The sequence below is a fragment of the Bactrocera tryoni genome, chromosome 3, assembly GCF_016617805.1.
Source record: "Bactrocera tryoni isolate S06 chromosome 3, CSIRO_BtryS06_freeze2, whole genome shotgun sequence".
Classification (NCBI taxonomy): domain Eukaryota; kingdom Metazoa; phylum Arthropoda; class Insecta; order Diptera; family Tephritidae; genus Bactrocera; species Bactrocera tryoni.
In genome coordinates this window covers 45,623,172-45,642,524 of record NC_052501.1, presented here as the reverse complement: position 1 = coordinate 45,642,524, position 19,353 = coordinate 45,623,172, and the positions used below count along the sequence as shown (strand labels likewise).

General features: G+C 36.2%; 1 protein-coding gene across 2 annotated transcripts in view; it reads right to left on the bottom strand.

The window, feature by feature from the left end:
- Positions 1 to 19,353, bottom strand: part of LOC120769991 (electron transfer flavoprotein beta subunit lysine methyltransferase) — a 110,578-nt gene that overhangs the window by 49,764 nt on the left and 41,461 nt on the right. The window contains exon 1 of one of the 2 annotated variants that reach the window (XM_040097075.1): positions 12,592 to 12,637. The exons of the other annotated variant lie outside the window; for it this stretch is intronic. The gene's annotated coding sequence lies outside the window, so the exon portion shown is untranslated. Of the gene's footprint in view, positions 1 to 12,591; positions 12,638 to 19,353 lie in introns of those variants that run through there. 2 annotated transcript variants of the gene reach the window in all.

The following is a 19,353-nucleotide window of genomic DNA, read 5'->3' as shown; positions in this document are numbered from 1 at the left end:
ATGAAGTGTATTTAAATGAGTTCTCGAAAAAATATGCGAAAAAGAGTTGAAGAAGGTAAGGAATGCGTAAATGTTTAAAACATAAAAATTTAGTTCATCCATATCGCAAAACCATCACTACATTGGAATAAACCCAAGGAGAATCACTCCAACTTACCCTGCAAACACGGCAAGCAACATCCTGAAGCCGTACATACGCCTAAGGCTTGGCCATACTATATTTAGCCACTCTCATCTTCTAACAAGGAGCGACCCATCTTGCTACCCGCTATGCAATGGCCCAAATACAGTTAAGCACCTAATTTCGCAATGGAGGCACTATCTACACCCAGTCATGACAACATTATGTATATTTACAATTTCCTTAAAGATAATAACATCCTTAACAAGTATGTATGTAGCATCGTCCATATAAGCCAGAGAGAAAAATATTAATATAAGGTTTGTTGGTTGCAATCTTGGATTTATATGCCTTTCGATTGTTGTACTAATGATGTGGTGATGATATGAATACAAGTAGTATATGGACAGCATACATAAGAAATAGACTCTAACACCGGCTAACGGAAAAATATTTCACAAGTATAAGTTGTAAGTATAGTTGCCTTGTCAATTTCGAATGTATATGAGGCGAATCGGGTTATAAATAGTATTCTGTGTCTGGATTGGGTTAGAGCTGGACATTCACAGATAAAGTGGAAACGATTCGGCAAATATTGTTATAGGACTAGGGATGCAAACATCGTGAAATGAAACATCGATGGTTCGATGTATCGATATTTCTTCAAACAACACCGAAATCAAAAACATCGGCCATTGAAACATCGATGGATTTTTGAACTTTTTTAACGTATTTTTATTAGTGAGCATAAAAAGCTTATTTCAGAACCATAAATAAGTGAAATACAGTAGTACGCCTTTAATTGATATATATTTTAGCTACCTATTAAAACATTTTTTTTTATTAATAAAAAATTTTATCAAAAAATAAAAGATATAAATAGATTTTGAACAAACAACAAATTATTTATTTAAAACAGAATTTAAAAATAACACTTTGGAAAGTCTTTTCCCTGTCAAGCGATTTCTTTGCTGTGTGATCGATGCTCCAGCTTCAGAAAACAGTCGCTCACTAGGGACTGAAGTGGCCACAATGGATAAATATTTGGAAGCTTTTTTATACAATTCAGGAAATACATTTTTCATATCATCCCACATTTCTGTTGGATTCTGATTGATAGAAGCAACAGCTGATCCAAGATACATTTGTACTTCAACTTCCGTTGTTGTAATAGCAGATGAATTGGAAAACTTACATTTCATATTTTGTTGGGCCAACTGTTTATGATGGCTCCAAATATCAAACGGGTTTTCTGTTGCACACTGATCCGAAGATTCCGACGTACTAACGCCATTATTTGCATCCTTTATGAAATTATTTAAATACAAAACTGTTTTGTTTTTAGACAGTGAATCTTTAAAATGCAGAAATTTGAATCTCGGATCCAATACAGTAGCCAACGCCAGAACTGAATTAAATTCAAGTTTGTCAAATCTCTTATTCATGTTTTTTTGCAGTTCACTTTCTCCACTACAATAGCGTCTTATCAAAGCTGATACTTGCGTGGACTTATCTATTGATTGCGTTACAACCAAATTAAGCATGTGTGCGAAGCAGGGTATTATTTTTTTTCGCCAAACAAGCTTGTATTTAATTTCGTCATGGTTGAATCATTATCAGTTACACAAGCAGAAACTTTATTTATGCAAACGTTCCAATCGTTGAAAAGTTTTAACATAGTTTCTTCTAAATAAGCTGCTGTATGACTTTCGTGCAGTTCGATTACTTCCAACGTCCCACTCAACAAACGTAAATTGTCCAAAAAATGAATTGTTAACCCAAGGAACGACAGATTATTCATTGTCTCCGTCCATATGTCATACGGAGGCAATAACTGTCACACTTACGAATATACTCTTTGAAAATTGAAGACAGCGTTTCATATTTTTCATCCACTCGTAATTTTATTGTTTCTCTACTTGAAACTTTAAAAAGCGGAACCAGTTCTTTCATCATCTGCAGAAAACCATTTCCTTCTACAGTGGAAAATGGCTTGTTGTCCATTATAATAAGGTATATTTCACAATTGCTTCTGTAATTTTCCTTAATTTAGGGCCATGGCAAGAAATACTTTTGACCTGCTCAAAAAAGTCTTTTACATTAGGTTGGATCAGCGCTGGCAACTGATCCGATTTATTTTGCAGTACTGACGAAGTACATGTACTTGGAGACGATTCAATACATGCAGTCTTCTTATTACTATTGTCGGATAACTCACTTGATGCTGTCGTCCCAGCGGTTGGTGATATGTTAATTATTTCAGAAATTGTTCGCTGTTTTGGTTCCGAGTGCGGCGTAGTTTTGGAGGAGCATTCTGCATTATCAACTTGATCGAGTAATACCTTTTTATGTTCATTCTCAGCGTGACAGCGAAGATTTGACGTGTTACCTGATGTTTTTAATTTCTTGTTGCATAGTTTGCATGTGGCGGAAGCATCTGAATTTCTTATAAAGAAGCTCCAGACCTTGCTTTTTAATTTTGAAGGCAGCATTTTGAAAATCTGAAATATTATGTACATATTTAAACGTCTAACGCAATTATTTACATACAGTATGTCAAGAAACTCTTTACACACTGATGTTTTCGCATTAATACCGAGAAAAAGTGCTGCAAAGATGTGGAGTAAAATTTGAAAAAACATCGACATAAAACATCGATCCAGGCAACATCGATGCATCGATGTTTTTAGAATCACAATGCTTTTTGACAAAAACATCGATGTTTCAGAAACATCGATGCATCGTTTGCATCCCTATATAGGACAGACCCATTTTTATAGCATGTGTTTCAAAATACCAGGACCCATTATAGAAGCTTTAAGTGTTAAAATATTATTCCTGTGAGACAGAAGAGTGTAATTCAAATTCCGTAAAAGTAAAGCGATTACCGATTACGATGAACGCAGTGAACGTCCAAAAGTGACTGTTTTATAAATACATACATATGTATGTATGTTTTATAATACTGTCAAAAGAATCTAATCGAGATCCAATTTCAACGATGTAAAATTAGCGTGTTGGACTTGCTTTGTGCAAAGTAGACTCGCATGAGCTCGCAACCGGGACAATACGCCGTGTTAAAAATAAAATCAATGAAATAGAACGAATGGCTTACACATTCGCTATATTCTTTGTATCTGGCTCAAAGCGAATTTGTCCTGTTTCCAGAATGGTAGCTTGGCAGAAATCGCCAAGATCAAGGACAAGGACTATTTCGAAGTAGAGGTCGATTTGTATTACAAAAGTGGCATCTAATTTTAATAATAAAATAAAATTTTGTCATAGTAATGTTAATTCTTTTCAACGATGTGAATTTGTCAGCTTGTTTATTTGTATATGTAAGTATAATTGAACAATCATACATGCATGTGTGTATATTTAAGTATATATTTAACACTTACTGCCACATATGTATGTATGTAAGTACGCGTACTTAAAAATTTTTCACAAGTAAAGTATTTAGTATATGCACATATCTACATAGGGACACTATCAAAATACACATACTTACATACTTACATACATACTTATGTATGTACTTATGTGCTTAATGGCAAGGTGCATTGCTAATCGTCTAATTCTATGTCACATGCCGAAGTGTTAATTCCATACAATAAAGAGATTTGCTGGCGACCACAAAAACAATAACAGCGACAAATGCCAGCTGGGCCATACACGTGAAAAAGAGGGCTTTGGCAGACACATGTGAATACTCGATATATTATAACTGCACATTCCAGCTACTCAAGTTCTCATTTCAAGTGATCAATGCATGTGCTGCCGCCGAAATGAGTTTCATGACCCAGCTATTAGCGCATTTATGAAATATTACATACATACACACATATTTATGTACATACATATGTATGTATGTAGAATAAAATACAGAATTATTCAACTGAATAACGTGATTTATATTTTTTTTAATTTTGACACAAAAACAATGCGTTCAAACGCTGATGAAATTATTTTAGGATGAATTTTTAAAAGAATGAATTTTGAAACTTTTTTGCATGACAATTACAAAAGGACCGATATTTAAATACGTCAATATGAGAAAAAATATTTATACACATACATATATACATATGTATGTGTGTATGTACTTACTTATGTATGTGTGTGTATGAATGTCTGAAAATGTGTGCAAAAGTATTTGCGTAAATATTGAAATGTGCAAAATTCAAAAAAAGTGATTTGATTTAACAAATTTGTACATACATATGTATAACGAAAAAAGGCTGAAAAGGCAATACAAAATTGAAAAAGTTAAGCAAAAATTGCATTTTTAAGTGAGTTGTTGACTTTATAAATATAGTATTTTTTTAATTAAAATCAATTCAAAAACATATTTTCGACATTTTTATTTATTATTATGTTTTTGACTTATTTGCGGTCCCTTTTCGTTTTGCTTTGCAAAATAATCGCGTGACAGCGAACGTCACAGCACACGCCCCTTCAGCGTGACGTTTTCGCCGTTATTGCGGTTTTTTTGTTCCTGAAAGTTTGCCAATTGAAAGAAATAAACGTCAATTCGACATATGAAAGCTTGCCCCTTTTCGTCTACACTGTTATAAAGTCATGGGAAATTTATTTCATGTAAACAAAAAATATTTTCAATTATTTATTTGTTGACGTGCCTCCTAAGAATACAACAACAATATGAAAGCAACAATTCATTGGCATCATTTTAATATTAAATTATTACGAAGAGCATTGCACATTTGTTTACTGATTGATTAAAGGCACATACATACATATGTATATTCAGACATATGTACATATGTATACCATATATTTAATAATAATATACACATACTTATGTACATACATATGGTATATACGATATGTCAATCAAGACTGTCTGACTTTGCTCTACTCTCACTTTTTTTCTGAAATTTAATGCCCTCATTTGTGTTTGCCTTCAATGCAATTTCTTTCACTTTGTGACAAATTTTCCCAGCCGATTTCGTAATTTTATTAAGAGAATAGCGGCCCATTCATTTCATACTCGTACTTGCCGTTGAAATGGGAAAATCTAACGATTCCCGTTTCTTGAGATTTACAGTTTTATGAATAGAAAGCATTGAGTACTTGCATTGCATGAATTAATAAAAATAATTAAAAAACAAAAATAAATTGAGAGCGAGTGCAAGCGTTGCATTGTGAAGAGTTTTTGAGAGCATGTATCGTTTCCAATTATTCGCTCTTGTAAAATTCTATTTCATTACAAATCGAGAGGCAAGCGTAAGATTTTCATGTAATTCACAGAATTTTCTGAAAAAGGCATCTACAAATGTAAAATGATTTTTGTTTACGTAGTGAAATATTTACAATGCGGGAAATACCCAAGATTTAGATTTATAATTATGTATACAGTAAATTAACCTGAATTTCAGGCTTCAGCTAACAAACAATTGTTTGATGAATGCTTTAAATAATTATTTTTGAATTTAGAAAAGATATGCAAATATTATTTTCTCATTTATTTCGTTATCATATTTGGCTTCAAGGCCCGAATCTAAGCGAGATTGTCCGCATAAACTTTAGACTGCTCACCGAAGTGTTCTCTCAATAAACCCATTTATTAATGCGATGTGTGAGAAATGGCGCGTCTTGTTGAAACCAAATGTCGTCGATATAACGACCTCCAATTTCAGACATCAAATTGTCAGTTATAATGGCGCGATAACGTTGTTTTTTATGAATGAATCTTGAATGTCTTTAAATTGCTCTTCGTTCCAAATGCGTCAATTTTGCTTGTTTACATACTCATTGAGCCAGAAATGGGCCTCATCGCTAAACAAAATGTGGCTCGGAAACGTTGGATCTTCTTAGAAGTTTTCAAGGGCCCATAGAACAAAGGATTCGTTTGGGAAGGGCGCGGAATTGACTCTTCCCCCTCTTCCAATAATGAAAGCACTTGATTCCAATTGTTCAGTTTGTATGGCAGCTATACGCTGTAGTGATCCGATATCGTCCGTTCGTGAGAGAAGAGAGATGGAGAGATGCTAAATTTCAAATCGGTATCGCCAAAAATTGAGGACTAGATCGTATATACATAGAAGGACAGACGGACATATGGTCATGGCTAACAAATGTATGTATAATAATTTATAATAAATATATTGCTAAATTTAAACAGTTAAAAAAAACAACATTCCAACAAGTATTTTTTCATATCTATAATGTTGCTCATACGCCAGCGCACACCAAACATCGCATAGATATTAAAGCAATAAAAATATTTATAAAGTCTGGTTTTATTTACAAATCTTTGCTTTTTGTAAACAACAACAAAAAAAAATATAAAAAAATACAGGAAATATATAAAAAACATAATTTTAATGCTTTGTTTCATAAACGATGCGGAATTCGTGACAAACACAACTTATTTTGCACATCTTTTCATTGTTTATATTATTATTATTTTTATGTAAACACGTATGCAAAAATATGTGTTTATTGCTGGCTAAAATCTTCCTATCACAAACACAAAGCCACAACAGCAACGTAATTAAATGTTAATACCTCATTTTTGGGCATTGTCATTGCGGCGCTTATTTACGAGCTGGAAATGCTCCAACCGGCATTTTAATAACTTATGTACTCGCATCTTCTCCACTGTTCGATTCTTACATATTGTATGTGTGTGTGTGTTCGACGTATTTCTGCTGCTGCAATTATTATTGTCTTATGACATATGAAGTGTCTGAATAAGGTGCGATGCCCCTGAAAAAGTTGAAAAGTGCAAGCGGGTGGGCGGGTGAGACGGTTGTGCCTGCCTGCATTGATTATAAATAATATGAGAAATGATTTTTAAGATTTTTAAAATAAATTAATGCTTCACCACAAAGCCCCTAACCAGTATTAGCAGCCGCCCACTCCGTGGAACTAACTTTAACCACCGCTTTTGTAAGTTGTTTTTGATGGTTTCGATATGCCGACAGGGCCTTTTACATCAAGTAAATATGTACATACATACATATGTTTGAAGTTGTTACATGCCTTTGTTAAACAAAAATATGTATGTGTGTATAAAAAGCAGGTGTGTTAAAAATAACAAATCGTAAAGCCATTAGCCGTGATATTGGCCCCCGAGGCAATGCACTTACGTAAACAACCGTTAATGGGGGCGCAAAAAGTGGGCAGTCGAGCAAGTTGGCCGCATAACGGTAGTATAAAGTATTGTTTGACCGAATTTGCGTCAGGATATATCGGGTTTATCACATAAATTGTCGCGCTGTATTGGAAAGTCTCATGCGGAATTTAGGGAATTTTGGAGGAATTTTTAAAATTATTAATGGCACCCAGTAATAAGCCTTAAATTGCGTAGTTTAGTGCATATTATATAATACGACAAAGGAAATCAGTTTTATTTGAAATAAAACGTACAAAAGACAGATTTATTGACTCAGTTTGCAACTGTATATATAGATATGTATGTACGTACGTATATAATGTATATAGTATATCTATTAAATACTTTGGAAGCGCACTCAGGTTACCCCCAAACAATGAATAATCAATATGGATGTCTACTATTTGCCTAACACACAAACACACCTACTTGCTCTGAAAATACGCGCTGGACACACGCCAACTGTCTTATCAGCAATGGCAACGTCGCAATTCCTAACGCCATTATGTCGCAATTTATCATTGTTACGTTTCCTATAATTAAACCACATAAAGACAGACCGCTCTTCCTCCACCAACCAGCGCAGACACGTCGTTATCAGCGACACGGCATAACACACAGATATCATGAATTGCCAGATTCTTGTGAAATTACGAGCGGTATGGAGACTACTTTATATACTATATACATATAAGTATATATAAAAGCTATACTTGGTAGAGATAACCGCTGGTAACTGAGTAAAACCTTGAACTAGTGAGATACTTGCCAGTTAATAATTAGCAATGGAAATGCTTCGGAACATGCACACACGTACGGGAATGATATGCATCTTTTATGGTTGCTACTAAAGGGAGTTAAAGAAACTTTAAGTTAATTTAAAATAACTCTAATTTTACTAACTCTTAAGACTTTGGTCACCAAACTCTTTTAACGCTCTTGGATAAGTGATAAAATCGATCAGGCAACTGACCGGAGTCAATCTGAATTAGCTGAGTCGATTTCGCCATGTCTGTCTGTCCGTCCATCTGTATACATATATGTATATTGTATATATGTATACATATTTGTTTTTCAGATAGAATCTAAAACTTTGCACACGCTCTTTTCAACTCAAGAGGATGCTTTTTTGCCAGAACCACCGATAACAGATATACATACATATGTACATAGCTACCATACAAACTTTTTTATTTGAGAAGATATCTTCACGGGAGGATGGGGTCATGTGTAGAAGTTCACGCAAGTGAGGAAAGTTCTCTGATCGCCATTCACTTGGGAGTGGCCAGAAACGATTCTTTTACATATGACTCAAGCAGCTCACAACTTCCGGTCTTTGACCAAGTATCCTCTGGGTAGCCTAAGAACATCCGTTCGAAGGTGAGCTAAAGTGAGAAGGCGAAACACCCCTGCAAAGGGTTGTGCGCTGGGTTTGGGACCCCCCACGTAAAAAGCTCACCCCAATGAAAAACCAACAGCAGCCTCGGATGAGAGACCCCCCTTTTGATGACGACCATGGCAAACGAAAGAAGGACTACGAATTGAGGGCATGCACCTGGAATGTCCGGTCCCTTAATTGGGAAGGTGCCGCTGCCCAGCTGGTTGATGTCCTCGTAAAAACAAAGGCTGACATCACCGCCGTCCAAGAAATGCGATGGACGGGACAAGGACAGAGACGAGTAGGTCCTTGTGACATTTACTACAGTGGCCATATAAAGGAGCGCAAGTTTGGTGTGGGATTCGTGGTGGGGGAGAGAGACTCCGTCGCCGAGTACTATCATTCACTCCGGTGAATGAACGTCTAGCCACAATCCGCATCAAAGCGAGGTTCTTCAACATATCGCTGATCTGCGCCCACGCTCCGACGGATGAGAAGGACGATGTGACCAAAGATGCCTTTATGAGTGCTTGGAACGCACTTATGAGAGATGCCCCCGCCACGATGTCAAAATCGTGCTTGGCGACTTCAACGCCAGGTGGGCAAAGAAGGTATCTTTGGCACTACGGTCGGTAAATTCAGCCTCCACGAGGAAACATCCCCAAATGGGTTGAGGCTGATCGACTTCGCCGGGGCCCGAAATATGGTTGTCTGTCTTACTAGATTCCAGCACAAAAAAATTCATCAAGCTACCTGGCTGTCTCCGGATCGAAAAACTACCAACCAGATCGATCATGTTGTGATAGACGGAAGACACGTCTCCAGTGTTTTAGATGTGCGTGCGCTCCGAGGTCCTAACATCGACTCGGACCACTATCTTGTTGCAGCCAAGATTCGCACCCGCCTCTGTGCAGCAAAAACGCACGCCAACAAACACAAGGAAGGTTCGACGTCGAAAAGCTGCAATCACAACAGACTGCCGAACGATTTTCTACTCGGCTTGCACTCCTGCTCTCCGAGAGCACTCATCAACAACTCGGTATAAGGGAACTGTGGGACGGCATTTCAAACTCCTTACGTACAGCTGCATCCGAAACCATTGGTTTTCGGAAAGTGCAAAAGAACAACTGGTACGACGAGGAGTGCCGCGCCGCAGCGGAGAGAAAACAGGCTACCTAACCAACCAACGTTACGATCGACCACAACACGTGCGGGATGGGATAGATACCGAGAATTGAAGAAGGAAGCGAGACGCATCTGCAGACAGAAAAAGAAAGAGGCCGAAATGCGTGAGTATGAAGAGCTTGATAAGCTGGCCGACAGGGGTAATGCTCGAAAATTCTACGAAAAAATGCGGCGGCTTACAGAAGGTTTCAAGACCGGAGCATACTCTTGTAGAACCCCCAAAGGTGATCTAGTCACTGATGCTCAGAGTATACTTAAATTATGGAGGGAACACTTCTCCAGCCTGCTGAATGGCAGTGAACGCACAACACCAGGAGAAGGAGAACCCGATTCCCCAATCGATGACGATGGAGCAGACGTACCATTACCCGACCATGAAGAAGTTCGAATAGCAATTGCCCGCCTGAAGAACAACAAAGCGGCAGGGGCCGACGGATTACCGGCCGAGCTATTCAAACACGGCGGCGAAGAACTGATAAGGAGCATGCATCAGCTTCTTTGTAAAATATGGTCGGACGAAAGCATGCCCAACGATTGGAATTTAAGTGTGCTATGCCCAATCCATAAAAAAGGAGACCCCACAATCTGCGCCAACTACCGTGGGATTAGCCTCATAAACGTCGCATATAAGGTTCTATCGAGCGTATTGTGTGAAAGATTAAAGCCCACCGTCAACAAACTGATTGGACCTTATCAGTGTGGCTTCAGACCTGGAAAATCAACAACCGACCAGATATTCACCATGCGCCAAATCTTGGAAAAGACCCGTGAAAGGAGAATCGACACACACCACCTCTTCGTCGATTTCAAAGCTGCTTTCGACAGCACGAAAAGGATCTGCCTTTATGCCGCAATGTCTGAATTTGGTATCCCCGCAAAACTAATACGGCTGTGTAAACTGACGTTGAGCAACACCAAAAGCTCCGTCAGGATCGGGAAGGACCTCTCCGAGCCGTTCGATACCAAACGAGGTTTCAGACAAGGCGACTCTCTATCGTGCGACTTCTTCAACCTGCTTCTGGAGAAAATAGTACGAGCTGCAGAACTAAACAGAGAAGGTACCATCTTCTATAAGAGTGTACAGCTGCTGGCGTACGCCGACGATATTGATATCATCGGCCTCAACATCCGCGCCGTTAGTTTTGCTTTCTCCAGGCTGGACAAGGAAGCACAGAAAATGGGTCTGGTAGTGAACGAGGGCAAGACGAAATATCTCCTGTCATCAAACAAACAGTCGTCGCACTCTCGACTTGGCTCCCACGTCACTGTTATCAGTCATAAATTCGAAGTCGTAGAAAATTTCGTCTATCTTGAAACCAGCATTAACACCAACAACAATGTCAGCCTTGAAATCCGACGGAGAATAACTGTTACCAACAGGTGCTCCTTCGGACTAAGTAGGCGATTGAGAAGTAAAATCCTCTCTCGACGAACAATGACCAAACTCTTACAAGTCAGTCATCACCCCCGTCCTGCTATTTGGTGCAAAGGCATGGACGGTGACACCATTTGATGAGTCGACGTTGCGAGTTTTCGAGAGAAAAGTTCTGCGAAAGATTTATGGTCCTTTGCGCGTTGGCCACGGCGAATATCGCATTCGATGGAACGATGAGCTGTACGAGATATACGACGACATTGACATAGTTCAGCGAATTAAAAACAGCGGCTACGCTGGCTAGGTCATGTTGTCCGAATGGACGAAAACACTCCAGCTCTGAAAGTATTCGACGCTGTACCCGCCGGGGGAAGCAGAGGAAGAGGAAGACCTCCACTCCGTTGGAAGGACCAAGTGGAGAAGGACCTGGCTACGCTTGGAATATCCAATTGGCGCCACGTAGCGAAAAGGAGAAACGACTGGCGCGCTGTTGTTAGCTCGGCTATAATCGCGTAAGCGGTGTCTACGCCAATTAAGAAGAAGAAGAAGAAGATATCTTCACGAAATTTGTTATGGATGATTGCTTAGGCAATCTTCGAAGAAATTGTTTAGATCGGATGTCTTTAGCATATAGCTGACATACAAAATCTCTGAACTTTTTAAGAGGGGTCAGGAAGAAAGGTTATGGAGGGCGTGAAGAAACAAACCAGATGTGAGCCGCTCTCTGAACAAACGCTTGACAACGAAAGGTTTTTAGCATACGAATAAACTCTTATATTGTTGTATCTTTAAGCTTTCAAGCATTTCAGAAAGTGAAGATTAAAGATAAAAATTTATGCGGAAATTCCGACTCTCTCCACCTTCATACCTATGTTGTTGCTGTAGCGGCATAAAATATTCTTGAAGTAATTTCGAGGAATGTTGCCGAGTTGACAGCCGTTAGCGGGATAAAAATCCGGGTTCGTTCCGGTTACTTAGACCCACCTGTCGTGGGAATGGACCTTCATACCTATATTTGCAGTTGCAGCTAGTTCAATATGATGTGGACCTTATTCGCATTTCCTGGTTTTGAGACTCGGCATTCAACTCACTTAAGCCAAGTTATCTCAGATTTTTTTCTGAAATCTCCCTCAACAAAAATTGAAACTCGGGTTTTCACTTTAGAAAATTTTTGCATCAAGATTTGTTTGTGAAAATGAAAAGCCTTATAGTATAGAGTGCCGGTTTTGATATAAGTACGTACATACATACTTATGTATGATTCTAGCTGACTTTTAAGCTTCCAATTTTGAAGACTAAATAAAGAGCGAATGTTATCGTCGGAAGACAAAAATAGTCAAAATATTTTAGTATTCTAACACAATGTCAATCGAGTTGTATTAAAAACTTACCTTCTATTGGTCAACTACATTATGTAATTTGACTTTCTTTGACCAGAGTCAATGACATGTAATGATAAAACAACAACAATTAAAAGTCAGTATTCGGCTAGTTAGACTAGAGATAAAGAGTGAAAAAAATAAATAATTTAAATCGATTTCGCAACTGAGTTTTTTTTTATAGATTATATAACAGCAACACTTTATTCATGCTTGAATATCTCAAACAAAAATACAAAATTATGTTACGCGTAAAAACCCAAACATTTGATAAAGCTACACATGCTCATTATTTCAGAGAAAAATCGCAACAATATCACAAACGAAAAACGTGTTCACTCACGTTAAGCTCCAGCGTAGCTTTTAATTATATTTACTTGTAATGTGAGAAAATTCTGTTATCACTTCTCCAGAGTGTCACCCGTTTATTGCGCTCTGTTTGCTCTTTTAATTACAAAACCTGAATACACCTACAGTTTGAGCGCCACACAAAATGTCAAAGCAAATTGTGTCTGATTTCAATTTACTCAATTTGCCGGCAAAATCATCTCAGCAAACATTGGAACAGCTGGAGAAGGCAAATACGTTGTCTATATATTGGGGGATTTTTTCATACCAGATTCGAATTCAATGGAAATATTCTGTAAAGGAGAGCTATAAACATAATATTGTGAAACTAACTGAACATGTTTGATTTTGGTTTTGTTTTGATTTTTACCTACTCACTTGTTCGTTGATTTTTTGCACGAGTAGAAGCCATTAATTAATATTGTCGTCGAACTTGTAACGGCTTGACAGGTATTTTCAGCGGCATTTCAAGTATGAATGAATGCAGGTAGACAATCAATGAAGATGTTTCATTATATTTAAAATTCATTGCTAATTGCGGACAGAAAGTTCAATATCTAACATTGTGTGTGGAGTAGAGTTCGAGGTTTGAGAATCGGAAGTGGTGAATATACATACATATGTATGTATGTTATTATTACTACGTATTCATAGGGCTTGGAATCGAGCTTATGATTGAAAGCATATGTGCATACATTGAACATTTTCAGAAAAATTTTTGATTTTTGATTTTCTTATACATATGTACATATGTACATACATATACCCTTATACGAGTCTTTGTAGGTATAGGGTCAATTGGGGAGTTAGTAAGCTTTAAAGCAGAAGAATTGTCCAAAGAAACCTATTTTTGCGAAGTGATAAATAATTTCTGAATTTAGTTATGTATATTAAACGAACACACATTTTTTTATTTTCTGAAAAAATTTTTTCGAACAGAAGTTCCTAATTTTTGCACCTATCGACAGCGTGAAAATGAATAAAATCGGAAGATGAACACGCTCCACATAACGGTACTGTTAAACTATTAAAAGCGTAATAAATCAATAACTAAATACGCCAGAGACATTAAATTTTACTTCTGCTATAGCATGAAAGGGTTTAAAGGGAGCCGGTGTGAAATTTAGACGAGGGGCGTGGCACCGCCCACTTTTTGGTGAAATCACATATCTCGGGACCTTACAGACCAATGTCGACAAAATTTGAGGCGTGGTATTCCTCTTAAATTGCTAAGTCATAGTGTGAAAATGAATGAAATTGGACAACAACCACGCCTACTTTCCATATTGCACAATTTCGCTTGATTCTTTCACTTTCCAGTACATAAATTAAGAAGCAATCAATATAACGGAATACAATTTTGCACTTATAATTCCTGCAAAGTATTCCAGATTTTGACCAAAAATTGCCCAAATCAAATCAAAACTGTTCAAGCCCCTAGGTACCGAATATAGGAATACCAGTATCTAAAGTTGACTTTTGACCAAAAACATCAGTCACTGTATGGGATATATAATTGAAATTCAGAGAGAATCCTTTCCTGACAATAGTAACTATGTGTATAAAAAATGGGTTGAATCGGGTCAGTACTTCCCTGAGCCCCCATGTATGTATGTACTTAATATAAAGATTTTCAAACTTCCGGATGACTTTATACCACATACATATATCGGCCATCATTTCAATTATCTCAATGAAAATTTCATAATGTGTTTTACTCATAACAGTGATATTTGTACCTAAAGTAAATAAAAATGGGCAACAACCACCATATAACTAATATCAGGATTTTCGGACATTCGGCTGAATTACTTGGGTTCCAATCCTCTAGTTGACGTGTTGCAACTTTCCTGGTATTTCCCGTGCTTTGAATCCCGCAAGTTGTAAGAGTGTGAAATGTTCGGTTACACCCGAACTTAGCTCTTTCTTACATGTTTATTATTATTTATTATTGCTAAGCGTGTATTTTTCAGTCCTATTTATTAGCATTAATTTAAACTCAAATTTTAACTTAAATATATACAACCATATTCCGTAACGTTCCGTTAGTACTAGAATTAAAGTTCAGCTTAGTAACTCTGTAGATGTAATAAATATTTATTGTAACAATATTAAAAGGGCACGTGTATAAAATAAACAATGAATTGTAGATTTGTTTTCTTTTGGAAGTACTTGTATTTGTTTACTGCATTTTTAATTGCCTAGAGCAAATATCAAGTAATTTATCTAGTAGAACTTAAATACTTTGAACTTATATTCATTTCTATATGGTATAAAAAGAAAAACGAAAAAACTGCAACTTGTTTGACTTTAACTAAATAATATCTTGATACTATATATCATGTTTTTTCACCATTGTAAATACCTTCGATTCACTAAACTTTGGAGAGTACAGTCAAACAAACTACTGGTATAAATCATGATCGCATAAGCATAATCAAATAGTCACCGCTTTTATACAACTTTATTGAGGATTTTTCAACAGCAGTGTAACAGCATGAGAGTTAAATTTAAGGCTAAGGTTTTCTCTACTGATAGGAAATATACATAGTATATAGTGGCAAGCAGTTCAATGAGACCAGCATTAACGAGACCGGTTATTTTTTACTTAGTAAATTTCTGGTAACCAAAATCACTAGAATCCATAGATTAGCATTTCGAGAACATTGATCTACGTATTGTGGGTATGGGTTTTGAAAAATTCGCAATATTAAGAGCTTCAATAAATTTATGAAACAAATATTTTTAATATTTTATTAGAAATTTAAAAAGACAAAAAATAAAACTTAAAACCAACGATATTTGGCAGAACATTTAACTCACTTATTGATTTTCTGCTTTTTCCCTTTTTTCACTAGGATTTTCTGCCCAGTATTTAAACTTCTTTCCAATTTTTGTCGCCTTAAAAATAATTCCCACCAGATGTGGCATAAGTGTACCAACGGTTTTCCAGTTCTCAAAACCTCCTTCAGTGAATTTTGTTTTATCTTTTCGTTCGACTTAAAACGGGTTCCATTTTGAAGATTGTTGACTTGTTTGTATGTCAAACTCATAAAACCAAGAGACATGGAAAGAGGCCTGTTTACGGGTTTTTTTGTTTTCATTCAGCTTTATCGGGACGAGTGGAGCGTTTCATACTCAAAATATCCTAGGCAAGTCTATATTGATCTCTCGACCGTCTTTGAAGGCTTTGTACCACTCGTAGTGTCTCGTAGCTTGACTTTTTGATAAAACAGAATCACCGAAAGCCTTTTCCAACATTCGTAACGATTCCGCACACGAAATTTGGTTGGAAATAAAAAATTTTAGACAAATTCTTTGTTCGATATTTTTATCCATTATAAAAATCGCAACGCACTACTGAGATGTACCAACTTAAATAACTGCAACTATTTTTTTAAATATCATTTACGGGAATTTAAATTTTAAGTTTCGTCAACCATTAAAAGACAGCCTTTGAACTTTCTATTTGTCAGATCTGTTTCGATTCGACTAACAATCATCGTGTTTTGCAAACAGCAGTAAAATAACGATGCCCGTTGAGGGTTAAACGTTTCCAACGGTAGGTATTTAAACTTCTACCGCATTTTTGGCTCGATCGTTGTCAGATAATCGGATCGATGATTGTCTCTGCCCATATAACACATTAAACACTGAGGCTTTGAAAATTTAACGGCATCTCAACAATGGCTTTTGGATTATCAATGCCCCAAATGCGAAAATTTTGTTTAAACGTGGTGTGAAACCGATGCCTGGTTGTTCGCATTATAGACTCAGTTGGACGATACATATGTACATATGTATGTGGACCGAATAATCGCGCTGCATCCGAGAGGCATATTAGTAATAAATATGCAGCATTTGCAAAGGTTGTTCCGGAACATATCTGTTTATTATAGAATAGCAAACCAAACTTGGTTTAAATCAAGCAAACGCTGACAAAAAGACATGCTCTGAAAAAAAGTATTTCCACGAAAACCACATGTCTATAAAAAAACAGATGTTCGAACATTCAGATCATTTAACAATTTCTTTCATAGATTGTTAAAAATTTGTCGTGATTCAAGGTTTCTAGATCTCACTTAATAATTTGAATAATCTTATATGCTTAATTAGGAGTAAGGTATTTCAATATTTACTCCTAAATGTTTTATTACTATTTTTTAAAACAAAACAATTCGTTGTCCTCGTGTTTTTTGCAGTAAAACTGTGTGAAACTTCGGCAGGATTCATTCGGACAAAACTCGTTAGAACTACTTCTAACTAACTATCATTAACTGTTTTTGTTTTAGGTGTGAAAATAAAAATTTAAAACATAAATAATGACAAATGCAATATTATTAAATGCGGATTAGAAAAGCAATCACAGGTGCAAAATAACTAAAGTACTTTCTCCCATTTTCTGTTACAATTATTTTTAACATAACATTAACATATTTGATTATTGAACGAGCAAATAAATATAATCAGTCGTTTTTCTCAATTTCTAGCCCTTTGAAGTGAAAATGCATACAACAAGCAGTTAACAACTTTGCCTCAAAATGAAATGTCGATTCATTTTAATTTAATTTTTTTACACTTTTGCTTTATAATTATTATGTCAAACATTGACAGTTTGCAATAATTTTTATAGCGAATATGAGAACTTCGATTGGACAAATATTTGCAGTGTAACGAATCAATCAAACAAGTTGTATAAAACATTTAGACTAAAAACTCGTTAAATGCTTTTAAAATGAATTTTGATAGCTAACAAGCTTTGACAATAAAAAATATAAATCATGATTTATGTAAGCGATTACATAATAACGGGTGATCCAAGTAACGGTACTTTTTTCAACAGTCCTTTTTTGACAGATCAGGCGTGAGTCGTGTCGAGCTGTCAAGTTATTTTTGTCCAATACTTTTTGGCATTTCATCATGAAAAGACGTACGCGTGAACAGTGTTTACAAATCGTTCAACTTTATTACAAAAATTAACGTTCTGTAAAGAATGTGTTTCACGCGCTTTGCTCTTAAAGTGAAATCGTGTAAAATACAGCTTGTGCAAAAACTGAAACTGTCCCAAGCGATATCGCTACGCTCTATGGGCTATTGAAAAGTTCTAAGAAGATCAATCAATGGATTTATTTAGGCAACACTTCAATGAGCAGATAATTTTAAGTTTTGGTACGGTCGATTGGCTAGCAAGATCGTGTGGTATCACACCGTTGGACTCTTTCCTGTGCGGATATGAAAAGTCTAAGGTCTAAGCGGACAATTCCGCTTTGATTCAGGCCTTGGAGTAAAACATCAAGTGTGGCATTCGCCTGTTAACGGTCGAAATGATCGAACCAGTCATCGAAAATTGGACGCAACGGTTGGACCATCTGCATCGTAGCCGCGAACAACACTTGAAAGAGAAAATCTTCGAAAAATAATTGCCAAAGAATGTTTTTTCGAATGATTATAAACCTCGAAAAAATTCACCCTTTTTAAGCTTACATTTTTTTTTAATAATTATTGACTGAGGAAAATGTATTCAATAAACACTTGATGTCCACGGGAGCTAGCGGAAGTTTTGAGATAAGTTGAAGTGTTCTCACGTACTTATGTATAGTGATTAAGAAGCATTTCAACTATATGTACAATAATATGGCTAAGTAAGAATAATAAGTGTGGCTAAATTGTGGTCAATAAAATCATTCAATCCAAAAACCTACATAAAACTTGTATTTCATTGTAACAACAAATGAATTGCTTTAGAAAGTGAATAACCAAGATAAAATTCCATATAAAACAAAAAATTAAAAAAAAAAACAAAAATTGATAAAAAAAATTATAACGGCACAGAAACCATACGTAAACTGGTTCGCCTTAAACTAAACGAAAATAAAATAATTAAATAAAAAAATGTTAACTTTGGCGCAAGCGAATACCCTTCATAAATAAAAATTATCAGTCAGTTTGTATGGTTGTTGTTACGTACATATGCTACAGTGGCCCAATCTGAGCAATTTTTCAGAGATTTGACCGCTTCAGAGATTGGACCGTTACCTTGAACCATAATTCAGGCCTTATTTCGTGAATATATCTCGTCTAATAAAATAGTTTTTCATTCAAGGATAAGATTTTTATCGCTCAGTTTGCATGGCAGATATGTGTCTGCTGTAGTGATCTGATATCGGCGATTCCGACAAATTAGCAGCTTTTTAGGGAACTTTGCTTAAGGGTCTAAAACCGGTTTCGAGCCAGCGATTTCTAATTTATTTTAAACAAGTAAGGAAGGGCTAAGTTCGGGTGTCACCGAGCATTTTATACTCTCGTACGATAAAGTGATAATCGAGATTTCATTATCCGTCATTTACATATTTTTCAAATGCCATATTTGTGTAAAGTTTTATTCCGCTATTATCATTGGTTCCTAATGTATACATATGTATATTA